This window comes from Hylaeus volcanicus, chromosome 8 (genome assembly GCF_026283585.1).
Source record: "Hylaeus volcanicus isolate JK05 chromosome 8, UHH_iyHylVolc1.0_haploid, whole genome shotgun sequence".
Classification (NCBI taxonomy): Eukaryota; Metazoa; Arthropoda; class Insecta; order Hymenoptera; family Colletidae; genus Hylaeus; species Hylaeus volcanicus.
In genome coordinates, this window is record NC_071983.1 from 9,207,779 (window position 1) to 9,229,952 (window position 22,174).

The 22,174-nt window shown below is 44.0% G+C and overlaps 1 long non-coding RNA gene across 1 annotated transcript in view; it reads right to left on the minus strand.

Moving 5' to 3' along the window:
* LOC128880622 (uncharacterized) overlaps window positions 1–22,174 on the minus strand; it is a 77,506-nt gene that overhangs the window by 18,370 nt on the left and 36,962 nt on the right. The window contains exon 4 of the long non-coding RNA XR_008457878.1: window positions 21,719–21,819. This is a non-coding gene — a long non-coding RNA (uncharacterized LOC128880622). The remainder of the gene's footprint in view (window positions 1–21,718; window positions 21,820–22,174) is intronic.

Sequence of the window (22,174 nt, forward strand, 5' to 3'; positions counted from 1 at the left end):
TGCTTCGTCTTTCGCGTTCCTAACTCGTTTATTCGATTACGAGAAAACTGTTAACGCCCGGACGCAAGCCCGAGGTGCTTCGAGGAACCCATCACGGTCGATCTTAGGGTCAACGTTAACTTTTAACCTTTAATTTCATCTTTCGTTGTTATTCGGCTGTTCGAGAATCTAAACGCGTCATCTAAATGCCGTTACTTGTCTGCTCAAGAAACTTCCGTTGCGATGGTATGAAGATATCGCAACGATGTAAGGCTGCTCCTTTGAACGAGCTGGAAGCGAGGTCCCGTTCTTCCGGTTGTCATTCAAGAACCGGCAATTATTTAAAATGACGAGTATTATAGTTAATTATGTTATAACGTTCATTGTATTAATAAACGTTCTGTGTTATTATTCACTTTAATAAATCCTGACTATGAAAATGAATACACCACGTTGCTCAACTTCCCAGCGTATCACTATTAACGCGTGATCTTAATAGCATTATTCAATCTCGTTACTAGTCGATCATCTCGAATATCGTTAATCATTTTCTCATGATCACCCTTGAAACGGAGTTCGATACCATCGCTGGACGAGTCGAAGGAGTTTCAAAGCTCGAACACTGGGTATCCAATCAGTGAATACGGGTGATCAACAACTAAATAGTTTGTTTGGCGAACCGAATTTGCAGCGCTCTCCAGGGATAAGATTACGTAGCTAAATCCGCGGACTGCCGCGAACATATGCGCGAAGAACCGAGTCTATTTTAAGTGGAGGTAGAGACTGGGCGGTCCTTTCTTCCGGATGTAACGCAACGAAACGAAATAGACGAGATTCCCAGGAGACAAGTGACGCGTCGAGATGCATCGGGGACTCGTCTCGTTAAAAAAGAAAAGAAAAAAAAATACTCTACCCCCGTCGCGGATTTAAGCGGTCGCCGCGCTGTTTCGAAGAGCGTGGATCGAGCCAGCTGCGCCGGTTCCCAACGTCGAGCCGACTCGATCTTTCTTTTGGAACCGGTAGACTGCTTTTACGCAAGTCGAGGCACGAAACTCACTGGTGCCCGAGGAATCTTTTCTTTTGTCTTTTCCTCGGTACAGCGACGTCGAGTTTAACGGGGAACGGCTCCTTGCTTCGTCACGAGGAAACGGCGCAGAATTTTCTCGACGGAGTAATGCGAGGTAAAACTCTTCGGAGGGATGAGAAAGATTACTTTTCTCATTACCTGTGTTCGTTCGTGCGTTACAGAGCATTTATTTAATTTTCCCGTGGCGTGGGGGGAGGGGGGCAAGCGCGCAAAATTGTCACCGTCTTGCGAAATTTCCGCGAGGTTTTTTCCGGATTCCTTCGAGGAAACTGTTGTCCTCTTCATTCGATCGACGGAAAGAAAACGTTCTCGACTAAAGTGGACACTCGCATGTCTGTGCCCGAACGAACGTTCTATTATATCCGGCCGTCCTTCAGAATCTCTCGGGGAATCTCGGAGGTCGTTTTGCTGACTGTGGTTTCCTCCGTTTCGAGGCGAACCGCTCGTAATGTCGGCCTGTGTTTCCTTTGGTACGACGGCTTTGCTCCCCATCGACCCCCAAAGACGACTGATTCCCTTCGACGAGCGTCGCTCGTGACTTTTCGATCCACCCAAACAGCTTCTTCGTTGCTCTTTCGACCTTCTTTACATTCAGCACGAGCTCGCGGTAATCGTGTGACGCAGGAGAGCTTAACTTCGAACCGAAAAGGAATGGATGCGCAAAACCGAAACGAGCTGTTCGTTCTCAACGTTCAGTTATTTTTTTTTTTTTTTGTATTATTATAACTAGCTTCGGGTTCGTAGCTTCGTTAGTCCAGCCTTAACCTTTAAATGCCCTGAGTTTCAAATTTGATACCGGACTTTTAAATCGAATCGAACACTTGCATTGGTTTGTTTTTAATATTTAGCTATATCTCCTCGCATAATTACAACATAAAGAAACAAAATGCGAAAAATGACTGGATTTAGATGAAACTCGGTATACAGGAGATTTTGAGGTCGCTGATTCAACGAATTGAGAGTACAAATGGATTCGTCGCGATTAATTGATCTTGGTCTGTGTTTTTATTCTCGAACATGAGCAGCCTTCAAAAGATCAGGGAAAAATCCTCACGTCGCGCGAGTGAAAAACGTCCACGTAACTTCGTCGCAAAATCTTGGTGTGGAAGACAGTTTTTCCGTTTCTGTTCGGCCATCGTTACGTCACTCTTCGATAAAACTTCCGAGTTCTCGATCAGTCTCTTAGAAATAATTAATTTCAGACTCGAAGCGTGTTCCGAAATAAAGTTCCGCTGTCCCTTCGCGGCTGACTGTCTAAGCTTTTTCACCCTTAACTTCCTTCCGTGCTTCGGTCGCTTTTTCCCTCGCTCTTTTCGGCTCGGCTAACAACCGAAGACAATCGATTTTCGCGCTCTTCTTTCGCCCCCCCTCGAGCCGGTTTTGCTGCGCGAAACTATCTCGAAAACTTCGTATTTTCTGAACTTCGACGCGTAATCGAGTTCTCGGCGGGTACGTTTCCTCTATTTTAATTCTTATCGTAGCGTGTCCGGCTCTCCCGGTATTCGTGTTTTATTCCCCTCGGGTTGGAGCGGCTGGAAAACTTACAAGTTTTAAAAGTGATCCGGGGAAAATAATTAATTTCCGTCTGAAAAGACATTCTGAAACGAAATCCTTCATCGTTTCTCCGCGACCGAGCGAAATCTAAGTTCGTTCCCGAGGAAGAGATACGCTGCGCAAACTTTTGTCTTTCTTTCTGCTACGAGTCTCCACGTTAAACAGGTAAAGAATGTTTCACGGATGAGTCCGGCAATTTTTCCTTCATAACGCCAAGATAAATTTACTTTACTCCCTCTACCTTTGAAACTTATCGATGTCGAGCAGGAAAAATAAAACCGAGCGCAGTTTCCGCGAGAGAACGCGGAATAAGTAACGTCGTTAAGGAAACCAGGCGGGCGAATTGCTGGAAACATGAAATCCTTTATGGGAAACTGATTTCACCGAAACCAATACATGTAGATATGTTTAACGCATGCAAAAGATAATTGTCAGTTATCCTTGCGATCCTTATCCCTTAAATGCCCTAACTTTTAAACGGGTGAGTGTACCAGCTTTCTTTTTTTAAACTACTTTCTATTTTTCTATTTTAAAAATGTATATCAAGTAGTGCAAAAAATTATTACTATACGAAGTAATGAAAAAATGCGTCCACTTAAAATTTCTTCGATCTCAAAAACAAAACGCATCGATCAAAGTGCAAACATTCTTCCCGACCGAGGAAACTCTACTCTCGCCTCTCCGTTGTTCGATCGAATGAAATCAAGGAATCGAGTTTATTCACCGGCCTTTGTTTTCTAAATTTCCATCCAGTTTATACGTCAACCTCTAGCGTCAATTTTTCTCATCGAGGCGTTATTCGCGACCCTTAAACGTTTCCCGACCTGTCTCGCTTCTTACATTACGTTCCTCGATTTTACTTCTTCTCTTCTTCGCGACTGGTGGGTTCCATTTGTACATTAATCCTCCGCGAAAGACCGATGTTTTTTTACCTCCGGAGAAATCAAGCCACCTCGACGGCACGAAGTGCTCTTTCAAGTAATTTTATTTTCACCCCGACTTTCCCGGGGCTTTCATCTTCGTGTCTGCGATAAGAACGGCTCTGCCGAGTCACCGATGAACGACCATCGGGTTCCCTGAATTAATTGTTCGGTGTACCCGGCGCAGAAAAGAGCGAATGGATTGAATCGTTCCGATCGAACGCTCGCTGAGTCGAGGGTAACCGGCGACTTGAGATTGGACTCGTCGTTATCGAGAGCTAATCAGCATGTAAGTCGCCAGCGATTTGCTGCGAGAAAACCCTCCGTCGCTATCGTCGACCCGTTAAAACTCCACGCGTTAAGGTTTCTAAGCGATCTTTGCCGACAATAAGGCCTCATTACCATCGCTGCGCGTCGAAGGAAAGTTTTGGCAACTTTCCAGGGAAATGCAACCTTCAAACGGTGCTTACAGACACTAACCCCTTAGCCTCGGACGGGATTAAATTCTTCCAAGATGCACAGAAATTCGATGAAACTTCCTCCACTTCCTTTCTCCCTTTGGCGCTTTTTCCTCGTTTCATCTCGATCGGCGTAAGTTCGTTCCCAACAATTTCCAGCGTAATATTTTCATGCTCGGCGATGTCGTCTGGTTTCTTTGTTTCCCCCGAGCATTTCTAATATTTTCCAGCGCGCTGCTTTTTCTTCGTGTCTCGCGGCCAGGGGCGAACGGAATCGCCCTTTTTTCCGAGCGTTATAAATGTAAGCGGCCGCTCGCGAGCACGAACGTTGCCGGTGAAATTTTTACGAGAACCGCGACGCACCCTGCCCCCCCGGATCCTGTAACTTTCTACAACTTCGCCAATTTTCTGTAATTAATTATTCCTGAATTTTTTAAATTTCCTGTTCCATTAATAAAGAGACCACTTTCCGCGAAACAATGTTATAACAGTGTTCTCTAAAAGAATATGTAATTTTCTACTCGCGGATACGTTCGGGTCGGCAAAGTTCTATCAGAGATGGATTCGTAAGTTCGAAAGCCGAAATTAGGGACCTAGAACTTCGAAAGGGCGTTAGTTCAAGTGAAACCTTTCGAATGAAAACCTAACTTGGCTACTTTAGGACACGTGCTCGCGGCTATATAGCTGTCGCAAAACTTTCCTCGTTCGTTTAAATATAGATTCTTGCGTCTGCAAAAATAGTTGTACGAGAAAATGGCGCGTAGGTCGCGAAGAGAGGGTCTTTTAAAAGAAATATAGTATATAAAGTATTTTTAACAATCCGCTTTTTATGGATCGCACGGACGTTACAGACGACTAGACGAGCAACGAAGACATCGACGCTTTTTACACTACCTTATCCTACCCGAGCCACCATTTTTTCTCACCCCCCGCGTTCACAGACGTTCCTCGAGCTTTTCTGGAATTAATCCCTAGACACCTAGTACGTCCTCCTAATTGCTTCCTGCAGGTAATACTTTCATTTCCATGCCTTCAAGCCGACTTAACGTATCTTCATTCTCCGGATCGTCCCAACGGCTTCATCACTGAGTCATTGTAAGTTCCATCGGCGCGGAACCTTCCTTTTTCGCTAGATTTCATCTCGATTTGTTTAATACCTTCACTGCGCTTATCTATATACGAATATTACGCAGTCAACGTCTTATCCTCTCCATTATGAATAATGTTGATAAGCAGACTGCAAGGAGATGTGAAAAAATGTGCGAGCGTGTGCACAGAAATGTATACAATATTAACGATAATGTGTCGGGTTGTCCAGAAAGTTTGTGTCAATTTAAAAAAAAAAGTCAAAGGCACATTTGAATTTCGATATAATATATTTATAGAATTGCGTAGGTACCATTTTATTTCACAACCTATCCACCTTTTAAGGGTATAATGTATACACGTTATTTATTTTCAACTGACCACTTACTGAATGTCGACATAGACTTTCCAGGCTACCCAATACATTGTATGGTAAGACATGAATCTGCATAACGAACTTCGAGACTATTTTCATTTAACAAAGTCGAAGACATTTTTCGAACGAGAGCAAAATGAACGACGAATACCTAATAAAATTAATTAAATGACAAAATTCGTGTAATGTTATAAACTAAATCGCGAGAATTTTCCTGCGAAATAAAACGAAAAGTGCCATCCAACGAAAATTTGAAAAGCATTCTGAACACAGTCGCTGTTTTATCAGGCATTCTTTATTGGATTTCTCGCATTCACTCTTCCCGGTGACGTTGTTCAAGTATTTTCGGAAAAGACCGAGGTTACCGTAATTGTATTTCGTTCTTAATGTAGCGAGATTAAATTTTTTTGCATCGGGAGACCCGTAAAATGTTTAAATATTCGGCAAAGCCCGGAGAACGCCGAAAAAAAAGCACACAGAAACCTTTTGACCCGTGTAACGAGTTTCATCGCCGGACGGGTAACAAACGTTACGCGATCGTTTTTTGAAAACCCGATACAAAAGGGTGGTACTTTTTATTTATTTGAAAGAAAATTGCAGGAACGACGAACCGAACCGTGCGTGTCCGTTTTCATTTTGTGTATCGGGGAAACGAAACAACTGTTACGACTCGCGTTTAAATTACGCGCTTACTACCTAAACACCGTTCGCAAAACAAACGGGAACGGGGGAACGAGCGCGACGCTTTGAGCAATCCCGTGAAATAACAACTTGTGTAATTTTCTCAACTGACAAATATTTTCTAATTATTCAACCGCGGCGTCTGCCAGCTCGCCCGTATAATTCGCCGTCAATCATGCACGCGGTTGTACAAGTTTCGCGTTCGTTGCGATGGACGGACGGCGGATCCAAAACGGATTTGCGCGATTTGTGTCGGGGAACGTATCAGCAATAACTAAATGATGGATGTGTCAATTAAAACGGTATACGGATCGCTAGCTGAAAAAGGGACGAATTTTTAAATGATGTACTTTGTTTCAAACGATACGCGAAGAACTCAAGGATGCCTTCGGATCTTGGTTTTATGACAGTCCCCCAATCTTCTTGAAAAAGAAATAGAAAGAACCAGAAACGTGGCTTCGTCCTCTATCCGCTAAATATGTACACTATGCCTCTACGTACAACCTCTGACCATCAAATTAGGACCACGTGCAAGAATTTCACTCTTCGCGCTTGTTTATTTGTTACATGTTTCTTCGGTATCACCACTATGTTCAGCATATCAAATAAACACTACCATCGCGGTATTTTGCAATAAACATGTACTTTTTTTTCGTCCGAAAAGCGTTAACTCGTTTTTAATTATTCGAGCGCACACGATTCACTTATTACGAGAAAAATTGAACGTAAACGCGTTTCCGCGGGTCGTAAATAATTCTTCTTTATGCAACCGCCCCTTTTTATCTGGGTCGCCACAATTACATCGATACCCGCCAAACGAAACAATGACTAACAGGAACTCGATAAATTAACGATAAGCGCGATCGGGTCGCTAAAAATGTTCCGAGGGGTGGAAACGTCAGCGACTGAATAAAAAAAAAAAAAAAAACAAAGGAACCGCGAGACTCGATACACCGCGGCGGAGGAAATTTCATTTTTAGAACCACGCGTCTGGTTAAAGAGTAACGAGATGAAATTGAAGATCGCTTATGGGATCGTAAATAATTAAATGTTCCGCCTGTGTTTTCCGTAGTCGGCGATGAATTAACGATAAACTTCCCCGGGGCCGAGCGAGACAAAAAGTGGTTTATCCAAACCGAACTAAATGGAAGTAGGTTCCCGATTGTTTGCCTACTGGCTACAGAAAAGGTCGGGAAGTAATGAACCTAACGGGCGGACCTAAAAAAGGAAAAACCGCCGAGTGCGGAACACGTCCCCCGGGGTCCCCTAGGATGCGTTCTCTTTCCACACCCCCGCGATCCACCCCCGTCCGCACGGAGCTTTCGTTACCAGCGGTTGAATAGAACGCGCAATTTAATTTAATTAAATCCCAGTTGACAAAAAGTTTTGCTTGAATTTAAGTGGAGCTTTTCACGCGGCACGGCGCACGACGAAAACCGCTCGGGCCAACAACAGAACCCAGAAACTTATCAGCAATTCCTTGAAAAAAGTCTTAACCGGTAGGATGGAGGGTGGGACGGTTACAGTTTTTTAGTTTCAGGTTCGCCAACGACAGTTTCGACCGCATTGTACCGACGGGTCCATTAATTCTTGCCATTTCAGGAGAATACCGCGCGTCAAACGCATCCCCTTCTCCTTCAGGGGCCGAACTTCTGCTTGCCCAACGAAGCAGTTTTGCTGCGCGGAGGGAATGATTAGAGAACAATGCTCTATCGACGGTTTCGCCAATATTCAAACTTCATAACAGATTATCGATGCTACAATTAAACTATTGTGGTATTTATGAAACACGAATCAATACTCTTTGCGGGTAAAATCCGGTACGTTTAAACTACATACAAGAAGCCACATGAATGGACATGAAATAACAATTGTCCGACGAATCCGTCGGAATATTTTGAATTTAAAGTGGATCATTTACTCGTGGATTCGACAAGTATTCGTTAAACGATTAATTCTGGTAGATTGAATGTATCGGGGAAATAAGGAGAAGACCTTTGCCCCCAACATTTAGATTCCTCCTCCTGTGTAAAATACTATATTATATTTTATATTTTAAATTTAAAGTGGATTATTTACTCGTGGATTCAACAAGTATTCGTTAAACGATTAATTCTGATAGATTGAATGTATCAAGGAGAGAAGGAGAAGACCTCTGGTCCCAACATTTAGATAGCTCCTCCTACATAAAACACTCGAGTACAACATTGCTCGAGATTATAGATAACCGATAACTTGCAATATATTCGCAATTATCTTTGACACGCCAGAAAAACCAGACCGATAATATCAGCCTACATTCAGAGGCTACATGACGTCCCACGGTAGGCGATCTTCGACATGTCGTATTTCCGCGAAACGACAGGTACCGATGGTGCCATTTTTAAGTGGACGAGATTAAGCAGAAATTCACGCGAACGTGAACGTGTAAAAGTATCGGGAACAGCCCGAAGGGACAATACTCGTTGTAACGGATGGACGAGGCGTTTTCAAGGAATGACGCGTCGGCCGGCGATAAATCGCCGGGGTGAATTCGGTCGAATCACGAGCGGAACCCGTTTCGACAAATTCAGGCGGTTCGTACGGCGGAGAGAAACACGTGCTAGGAACCGGCTATTTCAATATTTCACGGTGAACACACGTTACGGAAGAGGGAGGACGCACGGATAGGGATAAGTCGCCGGAACAAGAGAGATTCCTCGAGAGTTCGAACACGCTGGCACAGTCAGTTGGGTAGTTAGTATTTACTGGCCGGGAATAGAGATACGTATACGTCCGAGGTGGCGCAGCGACCTTAGCTCTGTAACACAGCCGCAACGAGAGATCGCGAAAGGCCTCCTTTCCCGGAGCAAAGTTCCCCTGGAACCGCGACACAGGAATTGTACGGATATTACAAAACACGGCAACGCACGCTTAACCGTTTGCTTTGCTTTGCTAGTTGCTACAGCAACTCGAGCGAAATGTTATTAACGGCGAAGTCGCCGGGGCCTCGCGAGGAGAAACGTTAGGCGGAAAAACGGCACAGTCGATCTAGCTGCGAGACGAAGCAATCAGCGCGAGTAGATGGAACCCGGGCGCAGGGTGTTCGGTGTTTTTGGCAGTCCTTATCCGACCGGCTTAAACAATGCCATCGAGCGACACGATTGCGCAGACAGACTGCTGTCGCGTGCACGCGGAAGACGCTTTTCAATCAGACTTGAGAGGCACGTGACTCTTGTCAAAGCTGTATAGATTTCATCGAAATTGTTTGCATGTCTTCCGTACTTTTCGCGGCGAACGAGTTGACGGTCCTCTCGTTTGATAGATTCGATGGATCATTGCATCGTATAAGATTTTTCGATAACAAAGCCCGAGACCAAAACGTGATGTTCACATTTGGTCCGGACAATACAGTTTTAACCCGAATATCAGACCACGAGTCTATCACGTGGTTGTAGTTTGAGGAGTTAATTTAGTCAAACTTCTCCAATAGACATAGAGGGTACGAATATTTACGGAATTTACTGTAGGTCGCTACAAAGAATTAAATGCCCAATTTCGCCCTTCTCGAGTTTCAAGTACATCCATCGGTCAGATACAAAGTAATTATCCTATAGAGCGAGCTACACACAATTGAAATTGTAGCAAAGGGGAAGGGGTTGCTAGTCGAACAACCCCCAGAAGCATTTCGCGAGCAGACATCGACGGAAGAAAATTTATAGTCGCGGGTGTACGGTGTACCGGGTGACCGAGGAGAATGGTATTATTCCTGAAGGGGTCGTAGGAAGCTGATGGCGTTCACCACGGGCTATTGTTCGTGGCTGGACGAGAGGAACTATTAGACGCCTAGTTTAGTGGTTACTGGCCCCAGGTTGGTTCGTACCGTCTCGCACCGGCGTCGACCTCTTCGTTCAACCCCCGACTCTGGCTTGTTCCGCCTGTCTCGAGAAACGAGAGACGCCTCCGGGAATCGGAAGGCTCCGCACTGCCGCTGGCCACTCGTTCATTGTCAACGATGTCTCGCCCGTATTCATGCTCGCATTGTAATAAGCTCCTCTACATTCTGACGACGACTTTCGAGCCAACCCCCTTTTGTTAAGAAAACTTTCGATGCCGTGGACACTGTCTCTCGTTCGTCCCTACGGATACTTTATGCTTCGTTATATTCCACCAGGACCGCGAGAGTCATATGGCGAAGATTTTCGTTTACGATATTGCCTCCTCGAAAACAAATCGAAACCACCGGATTCCACCAACGCGGGATCGAGCACGAGTTTCTCCCCGAACGTGGTCGAACTCGAAAGCTCACGGTTCGAGTAAATGTTATCAACGGATCAAAAGAATCAGGGTTTACAAATAGTGTAAACTTCGTAACTACTGATATTTTAACACGTCACGACACACACAGACGATTTCGTTTTTTTTTTGTTATTATCAAATTTTTATACTTTTTATTATTGACAGTAGTTCATTTAGAAAACACGATATCGATGACTCCATTTCAAATATCTTTAGCTCGGATCTATCCAAAAATAGACCCGTTGCTGTATTTAGGACGATTGTTTTTGCGTAGCCGAGGTGCATAAGAATTACTCTCCATCCGAATTAACAGAGCAGGCTGGCGGAAAGAAGAGTCAGTTTTTGGAGAGAAAGAGGGCGAGAGAGCGAGGAGACAAGCGAGGACAATTGAGGATGAAAAGGGAACAAGGAGAACGGTGGTAGCCCGCAGGTCGTTAGTCAGGATAATTAATTCCGAGAGCGAGTATTAGCGGAGGCTCACGGACTCGTCGGGTCTCCGAGGTGAAAGGCGAGATAGATCGTCCTGGGGGCAATTTTCATTTTCGATGATCACCGAGTCCCGTCTTACCCCAGCTCCTTAGCGTATCCTCCATCATTTCTTACCCGCCACGAGCGTTCTGTTTACGCAGACGGTGTCGTCCTCGGTTCGTCCAACAAAAATCATTTATTTCCTCGACCAGACAGAGGAACGCTAATTTATAGCTCATTCCTTTGAACCCTCGAATGTTAACGGTTGGTTTCGCGCAAAAGAAGGTCCGTTGAATCGCCGAGAAACGGCGTTTTGCTTTTTTTCACAACTACTTCGAACGATCCCCGATAACGACGCATCAAAGCAACGTCGATCCGAAGCGAAATCTCGGTCCCCGTCTATTTTTCGCCGCAGTGGAATCAGAGAGCGAAGTACTTGGAATTCTACCGTCGTCCTTGGGAGCCGTCGAGTGGACGCCGACGATCTAGCACGCGAATCCAAGACCAATGCTTCGTTCCCGAACGGAATAATCCGAATCGACGATATTCGACGTCGTATTCTCGCTTCGTTGACGACGAGGCTCGTTCGCATTTCAACCGTGCGACAAAAGAAGAGATTCCTTCGACCGGCTCCTCCCGCGAATTCGTTAATCGTCCAACGTCACCGACGGAAGAAGATGTTATTCGGGATCCTGGCGTGTCGGTAGGGCCAGATTCTTGAAGATCCACGAGTCATTTGTTCCGTTGTAAATACCGTAGCGAGGATCGGAGCAGAAGAACGACGGAAGGGGAGGAAAACGCCTCTATCCCTCTCGACTGTGGCTGGTCCCTCCTTCTCCCTAGGGACAACAGCCGGGAGAAAACTCGAGGGTGGAACGGGACACGGTGAAAAGGGAGGAGATAGAGAGAGAGAGAGAGGGAAACGCAGGGAAATAGGGGAATAGACAGAATAGTCGGAGCCAGAGTCAGGCTGGAGTGTTAATTACATCAGTGTGTGCTGGCAAGTTGCCCACCTACGGGATCTGCGTATACGTGCACGCCGCGAAGGCGTGAGAGGGAACAGGGTGAATTTCAGACTCGAGGAGAGCGGAAAGGCGAAAGGAGAGATGAGAAACGATAGGAGAAGAGCAGAGAGAGGAGAGGAAAGAGACGTAAAACAGGAGAGCCAGAGGTGGCGCACGATCAATGAGGGGTTTGGCGCTCCATTGGCACGCTGCCCGTTTTACCATCTCCAGCCTTTCTAACTCTCCCTTCTGTCTTTCGTCCTGCCCCTCTTCTCTAACCTCGACATTTCTTTGGCATCCGGACCGGCAAGAATTCCGCATTCTTAGACCTGCTTTCCGCGTCCCGCTCGGAAACTCGTCCCGGAACTTCCAACCCCTCTTAACGTTGGAGACAAGAACGATGATTGGTTTAATTTAAATTTCAGTTTCGACGGAGTTTTAACTAGATTCCACGCGTCCTTTTCGGTTTCGATCGCGCGATCCTCCCTTGGACAAGATGAAAACATTTCGAGGACAGTTTCAACCCCCCGATCGACGACTTCTTCCTTCTACCTAACACAGCTAATTATTTCGCGGTGCTCTACTTAGAAGACATCGTTTCGATACGTGATTCGGAACTTTCACTCTTCCTGTTGTTTAAGGACATTCTTTTTTAATAACTTCTTCCCTACTTCACGATATAAAGAGAAATGATTAATTAACACCTTGGTCCCCACGTCAGCCAGAAATGGGTAACGGGCCATTCCATTATAGAATTAAATGAATTAATTCCATAAGTGTGACAGTAATGAAAATAAATCTGAACAGGATTCGTGAATCTGACAAGATTAAGAAATTAAGTACCAACAAATGTTAACTTATCTAACTTTCGATAATTTAACTTTGTAGAAATTTTTACGAGTTTTACTGGGACAGCCTACGTGTTAACCCAACCGACCCATCCGTTAGTAACATTAACTAATTCTTTTTCGAGATTTTCATCTGTGAAAGCACCCTGCCTCTCCTCGGTGTTGGATACGTCTCCGAAGGCTCCGCTGGAGTCGTTTTCCCGTGATTCGGTAACAAACAGGCGAACAGACGGACACAACGGCGTTTTATTTATATAGATTACGAGACGCGAAACCGCTCTACGCGGGCACAATGTAGCAATCAAACTTCCCGGCGTGAACGTGTGTACAGAGTGCCGGGGGTGGAATTTCCGGCGGTGGTTTCTTTTCTGCCGGAAGCCGCACTTCTCAAACCCCCTCTCGCGCGAGTTACGATTCCAGTTTCGCCCGACTGCGACGAGAAATCGCCCTGGAGGTTTTACAAGGCGGAATTGCGGGAGGGAGGGGGGGGGGGGGAAGGTGGCCGGCCACGGGGCGCGATTCAATTCTCGTGAAACGCGGAAGCGATTGGCGCGGGTTCGTTTACATTATAAGGGCGGTCTTTGTGACGTTGTCGCGGTAACCCAAGTAATCGTCCCACGAGGAAAAAAGGAGGAGGAATACGTAGGGATAAAATAGAGCGAGAAATGGGAACTCGGTGGGAGATTAAGAAAGTATTTCACCCCCGGGCTCTTAGCCGCGCTCTCGATTAACGATTTCGTTTGTTTCTCGCGCCATTGCTGGAAATTCAAACCGCGGGGAACGCTGGCTAAAAGTCGATTCGTTTCCTTAGTCGTTCGTTATCAATGTAAACGGGGGCTCTTTGATACCGTACAGAAATAATACGAAAGAAGGAGAAACGCGGACAAAAAAAAGAGAACTAATGTACATTAGAAGTATTATACATACATTAGAAAATTACAATGGAAATAGGTGCAATACGATGTAGGATATACAGTCAATCCCATAAGTATCCGTACCTGTTACGACTATTGAAGACATTTGTCTAAATTAATTTGTACGTTTGATGTTTCCGAATAATTTTTTTATTATAAATATATACGTATTTATAATGAATTATTTATTTGGAGACATCAAACCTGTCATTTAATTTGAATAAATTTCTTCAAGAGACACAGAGAGTACGAATACTTATGAGTCTGGCTGTAAGTAAAGATACTTGAAACGATGTTAAGTCAAGAACTACGTTATTCGTTTGTTTGGATGCAGGTCGATCAGTCCAGCAACATAGAAAACAGTTATCGTTAGTTCAGAAATGCTGATATATTTTTATCTAATACCATCTAACTAAAACTTGTATACAACTAATAGATGTGACTGTATAACCTAATTAGTGCAAGTGATATTCATAACGAATAGTCTGAAAATGTAGACAGTAGCAATCTTACTTAAAAAAGAATAGTTTATTATTCAACCGGAAATTGAATAACCGAGAGAGAAATTCGTAAAGGACTATAATTTTATTCTCAATGGTCACTTATTGGAAACTATATACAGAAAGCCAGGACAAAATGGGACAACGACTGACGAGAGCATTTAATTAACAAATTGCAAAAATACCGATGATAATTCATAGAATTGGCTGAAATGAAGTCGATTAGAAATCGAGGAGAATCGAAATAGAGGAGAATCGAAATAGACGCGAAACGAGTGACCGAAGTGAAGGGAATCGCAGGTGTTTATTAAAATTAAATTCCGGTATCGGCGTCGGCTGCATCGCTAACTGCTCGTTACGATATAGCATTAATAATGCAACGCTTGCAGTGGCAGCCAGGAACGGGAACTAATCGCCCCAGTTACCGTTGACTCGGATAAATCGCCCTCGGAAGAACCTGGGTCGCTTCTACCGGTGAAAAAAGAATCTGTCGCGAGCGAGGATCGTTTCGAGCGACGCGCGACGATGGAAGAAGGTGGGAGGGACCGGTGCCGAAGAGAAATGCCCTCGTACAAATTCGTCGAAAAGTATGAAAAACGGGGATGAAGTTCGGTAGCGTAATCGTTCTTGCACGGACCACCAAATCCGCTCAACGCGACTTGACGAACGACGCTTTTAAGCCTCGATAATGCGCAGCCATTTTTTCTCATACGCGACCGGCGAAATCGACCCAAAAACGAATCTCGCGACTAAAAAGAGCGCAACTTTCAGAACGAGGCGAAAGTAACCGTCGAAAATCGACGAATAAGACGGTGGAAAGTTTCGACAAACGTCACTCGATGATCCTCGATATTTTCGCGAATTGTCGCATCGATTGCGAGCATATCGCACGAAAACCATTCCGATAATCTCTGTAAATACTTTCACGTTTCGTTCGGAACTCGGACTTTTGAAAGATCGTTGGAAGAATAAGACTTTTATCCGTTTGGTCGTTCGAGAAATTACGGGATCGTTTAGCTTTATTTCGGGGCTGCGAGAACAAAGTTCATCGGACGAACACCGGATGCACCGAGCCGGGGCAGACACGTCTGTTCTATACTCGCCACCTCTCCTCCTTTTTTTTCCACTGACGAGAAGACAGCCGCCGTCGTGAATATGCATTAAAAAGCAAAGTTTAATTTCGCGGCGTGCTAATGAAATTTTTCGACTTAATTTCTAACTCGAGTTTCCTTTCGCTGGCGCATGCCGCTTGTCTAACGGGGCGCGTCGTTGTTTTCATATTCCCGTTTCGAAACGGACAGAGAACGTTTCGCGGGACAATTTTACCTCTAGTTAAACATCGCGGGGTATCGCGTTGCTCGAATCCAGAATCGACGATTTACAACATTCGCCCCCGCGGGCGATGAGATAACAAAAGCGATTCGCAAATCTGTAAAATTGAAATCGGATGTGAACGTAGTCGGTTATTTTCGTAGGATAGTAAAAATTTCATTCGAACTACGGAACGTTAGGATTTAAAATTCATTTAAATCGCGGCTCGCGCTCGGAAGGTAAACCCAGCGAAAACTGTAGAACTGGCGACGGTAAAGACTTGGTTCTAATTAAAAGATGTTTCGTGAAGAAATAAAGCATCGCTTCGAGCATTAAAACGTAATGAAAATGTCGAGAATCGCGACGCTGGTCCGCGAAAGTATAAATCAAGAAGTAATTTCCAACGTTTAAGGGAGACTCTTACAATTATATCGGCACCATTTCCATGTTCGAATCAAAAATTCTACGTAATCGTCGCATGTCCGACTCTTTAATTGCAACTTCGCATCAAACTCGACGATCTCGTTCGACTTTTAGTTGCAAAACTGCGAAGCGCTACATCCAAGCATGTTTTATCCGCGGAAATTCTTAACCTTGGACATTTTTACACGACAACGTTTACCTATGTACAGAATGTTTTATTTACATAATACGATTCCTTTTCCGAATCTCGTAAAAAAAGATTAAGACGCGTTCACGTAGATAAACTGCGTAATGCCTTGGACCCGGAGTCATTCGAAGGAAGGTCTCGGCACGTACAGTATTATATGTTCTCGTCTGTTTTTCATGTTCCCGCTGTATGACTGAATTTCAACTAGACTCTTTTATATGATAATGCGCAGGGTACAACCCCGTTTTTTAAGGAAGCTTTACCGTTTCTTATCTCAGTGACCCCGGCGGATCCTTTATTCTCCGAACCGGCCACTCGTCCTAACAGAAGTTCGTTATGCTAAGATCGTTATCCTACTCCTGTAATACGAAACAGAATCTCTCCTTGGCCCTCGAGAAATACGAAACGTGAACACTGAACACGTTCAGAATCGTCGACGCGTTAGGAAGCTAGCTCCCGTGACGTGCTCGTGGCCATTAAGCTGAGTTATTCGAATTAATAACGGTTTCGACCTCCCTCTACTGTAGATTCGTTTTATTAGGTCGACCAAAAAATCTGTTCGGGTTTTAACGCACAGATAAACAGCGTTTTTTCTTAGACAAAGAAATATGTTTACTCTGTAACATAGAGCCCATTTTCTTTCGCAAATTCACGATGCCGGATTTGTAGAAGTTAGTAATTATTCGAACTGGAGAGAGACAAATATCTGCGCAAACCGAAAGAACTTTTTAGCCAATACGATTGACAAAAATAATATTTCTTTTATCGTAATGTAACTTTTTGAGGTATAGGATTATAAAATAGAAATAAAATTCACTGTACGAATTCGCCTGACGAAAAAACTGAACTCCCATCGGTCGCAAACTTGGACGAAACTCGAGGTAATTATAATCGCCGACACTCTGTACCGCGAACAGTTGATCGAGAAAACTGATACTTCCGGATTCCTGCGAACGAGTTGGAAAATTCGCAGAATGCGAAAAACCCGTTAATTACTGGCTCATTTCTCGGACATCGTTCGGAGAGGACTACACGGACAAGAAACGATCTAATTGGAAATTTTTATCATCGCGACATCTTCTTCGCTAGTTTCTCAACTTCTTTCGTTCTTAATGTAGCGTGAGTAATGTCGCAATTAGCGGTAGTTCCCGTGGTTCGGTTCTCGCGGTTGGACGATTCGTTCGAGAATCTTGCCCGATTCCGCTTTAATTCGTTCATTCGGCGCGAGCCGAAATAAAGGTAATTCCGTTAAAGAATTCGTTCTCGCGAGAGGGATCGTAAGACCGTTATCAACGCCAATCGATTAGAACACCTGCCGATAACGGTGCCGCGATCAAAGAACACGCAAATACACAGGAAGAAATAAAACGTCGCGAGAAATAGGTACCGCCGTGCACCATCGAGAATCAAAGTCAACGGAAATGTATGTGGAGGTCGAAGGATGCGGTTCGAGGGAGCACTCGAATCGCATCGTTCAATCGAAACTCCGACGGCTAGGTTGGGAACAGCGGCGTAGGTCAACGTGTCGAAGGTCGATAAACTCGCGATTCGGGCGAAACCTTTGTATAGCTGTTCGTGGAAACGACTAGAGCCCCCGCTTATTTATGCAAGAAACATCAAGCCATTACTTAACTTCCAATTTCTAACTCGTGGTCGTTTTTTCGCTCCCCGAGCCTCGCTTTCTGTTCGCCTTCCGCTGCGGAAACTAGTGTTTCAGCTGTATTTTTTATGGATAACGTCAAACGGAACTTTTAATCGAATCTTCGGCACGGTAATTTCGCGCTATGCATTATGTACGAATGACAATACGTTAAAAATGATCACACGCTAGAAACTATGGACGCGATTGTGCCACGGGCGAAATTTGGATTGAGAATTCGTTACGATGAATCCGATTTCGAATGGAAAAAATAGTAGGGATTTTGAAATTGAAATGGAAAAAGGAAGCAGCGAATGCCAGTTCGATAATTCGTTTTAAAGGTACTAGATCGCACTCCAACATAAATGAGTGACGGGAAAAGAATTCGTATACAAATGGATTCCATGGTGGGTGGAAGTTAGGGGTCGAGAATTAATTTGTAAAAAAAAATACAGAATTGTTATTTGCGCGCGTATCGGGCCGCATTATTCCCCATCGGTTCGCTTAGCGCGCAAATACAGCTGCGGGAGCTCTCGAATTCCATCTCCTCTCCTCAAAGCTTAATGGTAACGAAATCAGATCGACAATAGCCGACAAAGGCCCTGTCACGCATATTATAGCCGACAAGACTGCCTCGAACTGGAAATGCTTGCATTTAGTTACCCGGGGATTCTACGCGCAGTTTGAGGCTTTACATACAATATGATCGATGTGCCATCGGATAAGCTTACCAGCTATTATTCGCAGTATCGTGTACACCTTTAACGCACGAATTGCAGCTTCTCGACGTCCGTCGTGGTGCATAATTGCTCGTCAAAGTGAAAAATTTATCTCTCGCGTATTTCGTGTTGTTTCGCAGAAATCACAGCCTTTAATTGAGTAATTGCGGTTTACATTGCCTTGAGCTAATATTCCTGTTGCTATAGCTTTCTGACTGGCACAATGCGTGTACATACGAGCTGATTAACTGCTAATACTATCGGAACGTTGATATAGCTTCGGTCGAATAATTCACAAGAGCTGCGTACCATTCCAGAGAACCAGGAGAAATGAAATCCGGAACGCGATCCGCGGGAACGTATTAATAATAACGTAGTTATTGTTATAGGTTTAATAAACTATATTTTTAATATTTTCATTCACGAATTCACTAACTTTAAAAAAGGTATTTAGGGAACTGATTGCTTAAATCGTAACTTCAACTCTATATTAATGCAAACAAGCTCATAACAAATTAATTTGTACCTAGTGAAACGTTTGACGCACATTCGATATTATTTTGCGTGGAAATAAAATCTTACGTGATGTAACTTTTGCAACTTCCATCTATATTTTACTTCTCCCTACAAAATTCAAAGATCGGGATTAAACTAAAATGAACTTCTAGGCGTAGACGTATGTACGCGCGCAGTGGATTTGCACGCTTTAGGAACAGCTTCGCAGTGTCTGCATGATTTAAACGAGTCTCACCGGGACATGCTGCTCGACCTGAAAATAGGTCGTAGACCTACACGGATGACGCGATTCTTCCGCGTATTGTTAAGAAAGCGTTGTCAAGAACAGACGCAATAACGCGAACATACTTTGGAAAACTAGTAGAAAAGGATCGTCGACTGTCAGACACTGGTCTTCAGTTAGGAGAAGCTAGACACTACTTTGTGCTTCGTTCCTACTACTCCTCAATTTCTAGGGAAAACCAGCCCTTATATCAGAGCCACACATTCCATTAAAAAAATTATTTAAACTATTCACTGCAGGTAAATTTGAAGCATTTTGCGCTGGATGCCAAGATTTAATACAGATGTCTAATCTACAGATGTGTAGGTTATTATTTTGATAATAAAAAGTGATGTTAATAAATTTTGATAATAAATATTTTTGTATATAAATATTTTTTTTATTTTTTTAAATTTACGACCTTCTTTTGCAACAATTCGTGACTCAAAAGGCTCTGAACTTATCCCATTAATAGTAATTGCGATCAATTTGAACTACGAGACATCTCTTAATTGGCAGTGAATGGGTTAACAGTAGAACTACCAAGCATGAAACTTTCGTCTAATGTCGCTCAACTTTTAACGAAGCTTTTGCTGCACTTTTCTGGGAAAATTCTTGCGTTAAAAAAAGAATTAGGCATCGACTTCGGTTCAATTAAATTTTCCGAGAAACATGTTTAGTTTGAAAAGGAGTGCGAAGTATTCCTACACTAGTAACAGCTACGTGTAAGCCGAGCAATGGTCCGATGCGAGCATTACAAATCTGCTCATGTTGGTAGTGTTATTCTGAAAGTTTACGAAAACATTACAGCTGGGAAACTTTTTGGAACCACTGCCACGGAGAAATTCCACAACAAAGTACAACGGAAAACTTGCCGAGATCACTAGTAGACAGATCAGATGTTCCCCTTAAGTGAAATCCTTTCTATAATTTGTTAACATTTTGATGCAACAGCAAACTAACACATATACGTCAACATCCGTCGAGAAATTAAACATCCATAGTCTTATTTATCGCATCCCATTCTCACGCGTTCACGTACATAAAAGTAATTTCGTTTCTGCCCGAAGACGACCAGGAACGAAGGGAAAACAATTCCTACAATAAACATAGGGCTAGAAGCAGTTACATTGTAATTTGAAATGAGCACTGGCGGAGATGCGCTCGATTGGATTTCTTTTCTCGGTAGGGTGAATTGCCAGGCTGTACATACGATAATGGTGTCGCGTGGTTGTTAGAGAACTGCGGCGGTAAAACGTTTCGTGGAAAACTCGCGGTCCGAAGCGGTTATTTGACAGACTATAAAACTTTCCCGGTTATGTAGGGTGGCGCGCGTTCCTCGAAGTAGTAATGCAGAGCGTCGGGCCAGACGGCGCTGGTCTCTTATTCAGAACGCATAAGTTATTCGTTTAGCCTGCACCGTGGCGGCGCCGTGGGTCCGCGTAGTACGTGGTTGGCGTGTCACGAGAACTGCACACGGCTGCACACGTGCGCCGGTTTCTAAGTCGGCTAACCCAGCCCAACGAGGCGAAGAAGGTATCCTCCCGCTGCACCATCCGCGCGCGTTTACCACCGAGGGACCGTATTTTCGGCAAATGATCCTCATGAAACCATCGCGGCCCGACATTAGCCGGCCTTTTTTTCCCCCGTCTTTTTACGCCACACCGAAGCGCGACTCGTATGTGCGCGACAATAGCGTCTGTTACGTAAATTTCAGTCGCCGTCGGGTTTGGCTAAATTCACTCGAGTGTCCTCGAGTACGTGATCCAGTTTCAATTCCAAGGTGTTCGCCCGAGCGGTTTAATTTCGAGAATCGATCGGACGATACACCCGACCGGCGCGTAAACCAAGATACGTCGCATCGAAACACGCGAAATGCTGGCCGGAAATCGAAAAATGAAAATCGGAAATTTGGATATTTTGCGGAAGAATGTTGTGGAGGGGGCGGATGGTTAATACGCTGGGTCTTTTGTCGGAGATCGTACAGTCGATAGAGGTTATAATTGTTCGTGTTTCAAGCGACAATAATTTTTAATTCAAATTTTTTTATGTCGAGACTATTTCTAAAGGTATGCAGAATACGCGAGTGTAGAGTCCATTTCATTAATTTTTAGCCAATGTGTATTAAAAACGACATCAAAATCGGAATAGTGGAATCGTTCATTTTGAAATCATTATTTCTGATAATTACAAAGAGTTATGATCCTAGGGAATTCCAGGAAGTTTACGTATGGAATATATGGATTATGGTTCATTCAACTAAAATATGCAGATATATATGAATTGATTATACCGTCATTTTAGATGTAGGAATATTAACACTAAACCTACCACAATCGGTCACATGATCGTTTTCAAACATTTGTGTATAGCTTATATGCAATTTTATATTATTTAATTATTCGATTCAATACTACGTGAAATATTTAAGTATTCAATTGAAAAACAAATATTTACAGACGAACGTCGGTAGGTTCAGCGTTGAAAATCCTTGATTCGGGTACTCACATTTAAATCCAAAGCCTTCTCCGACTTTTGGCCAGCTTCTCGAGGGTTCAGCCAGCTGCGCTCGTTTCGCGTGACGCCGGCCATTCTCGTGGTTGTCGTTCCTGTAAAAAAGTGGCTTATTAGCGATAAAGTGAGAACAAAGGTGGTCTGTAACAGAGATATTTCCCGGCGTTAATACACTGGACCGTAATTGCGACGTCCACTTATACGCGCGAGAGCCGACAATATGTTATAGTTTATGTTCGACGTTCTGAGCAACGATCGACGTAACGTCGATCGGACATGCGACGCGCCCGGTACGTATACGCCGTTTTAACAACCATCACGGCTAAGAATTTCCTGGGAAATGCGAACACGGTGTCAGCCAAGGGAGATTTTCGAAGAGCAAGTTAATATTATGGGAATGCCGAGTATTCACGACGGAGGAAGCGAGATTCGAGCATCGATTACCAACGA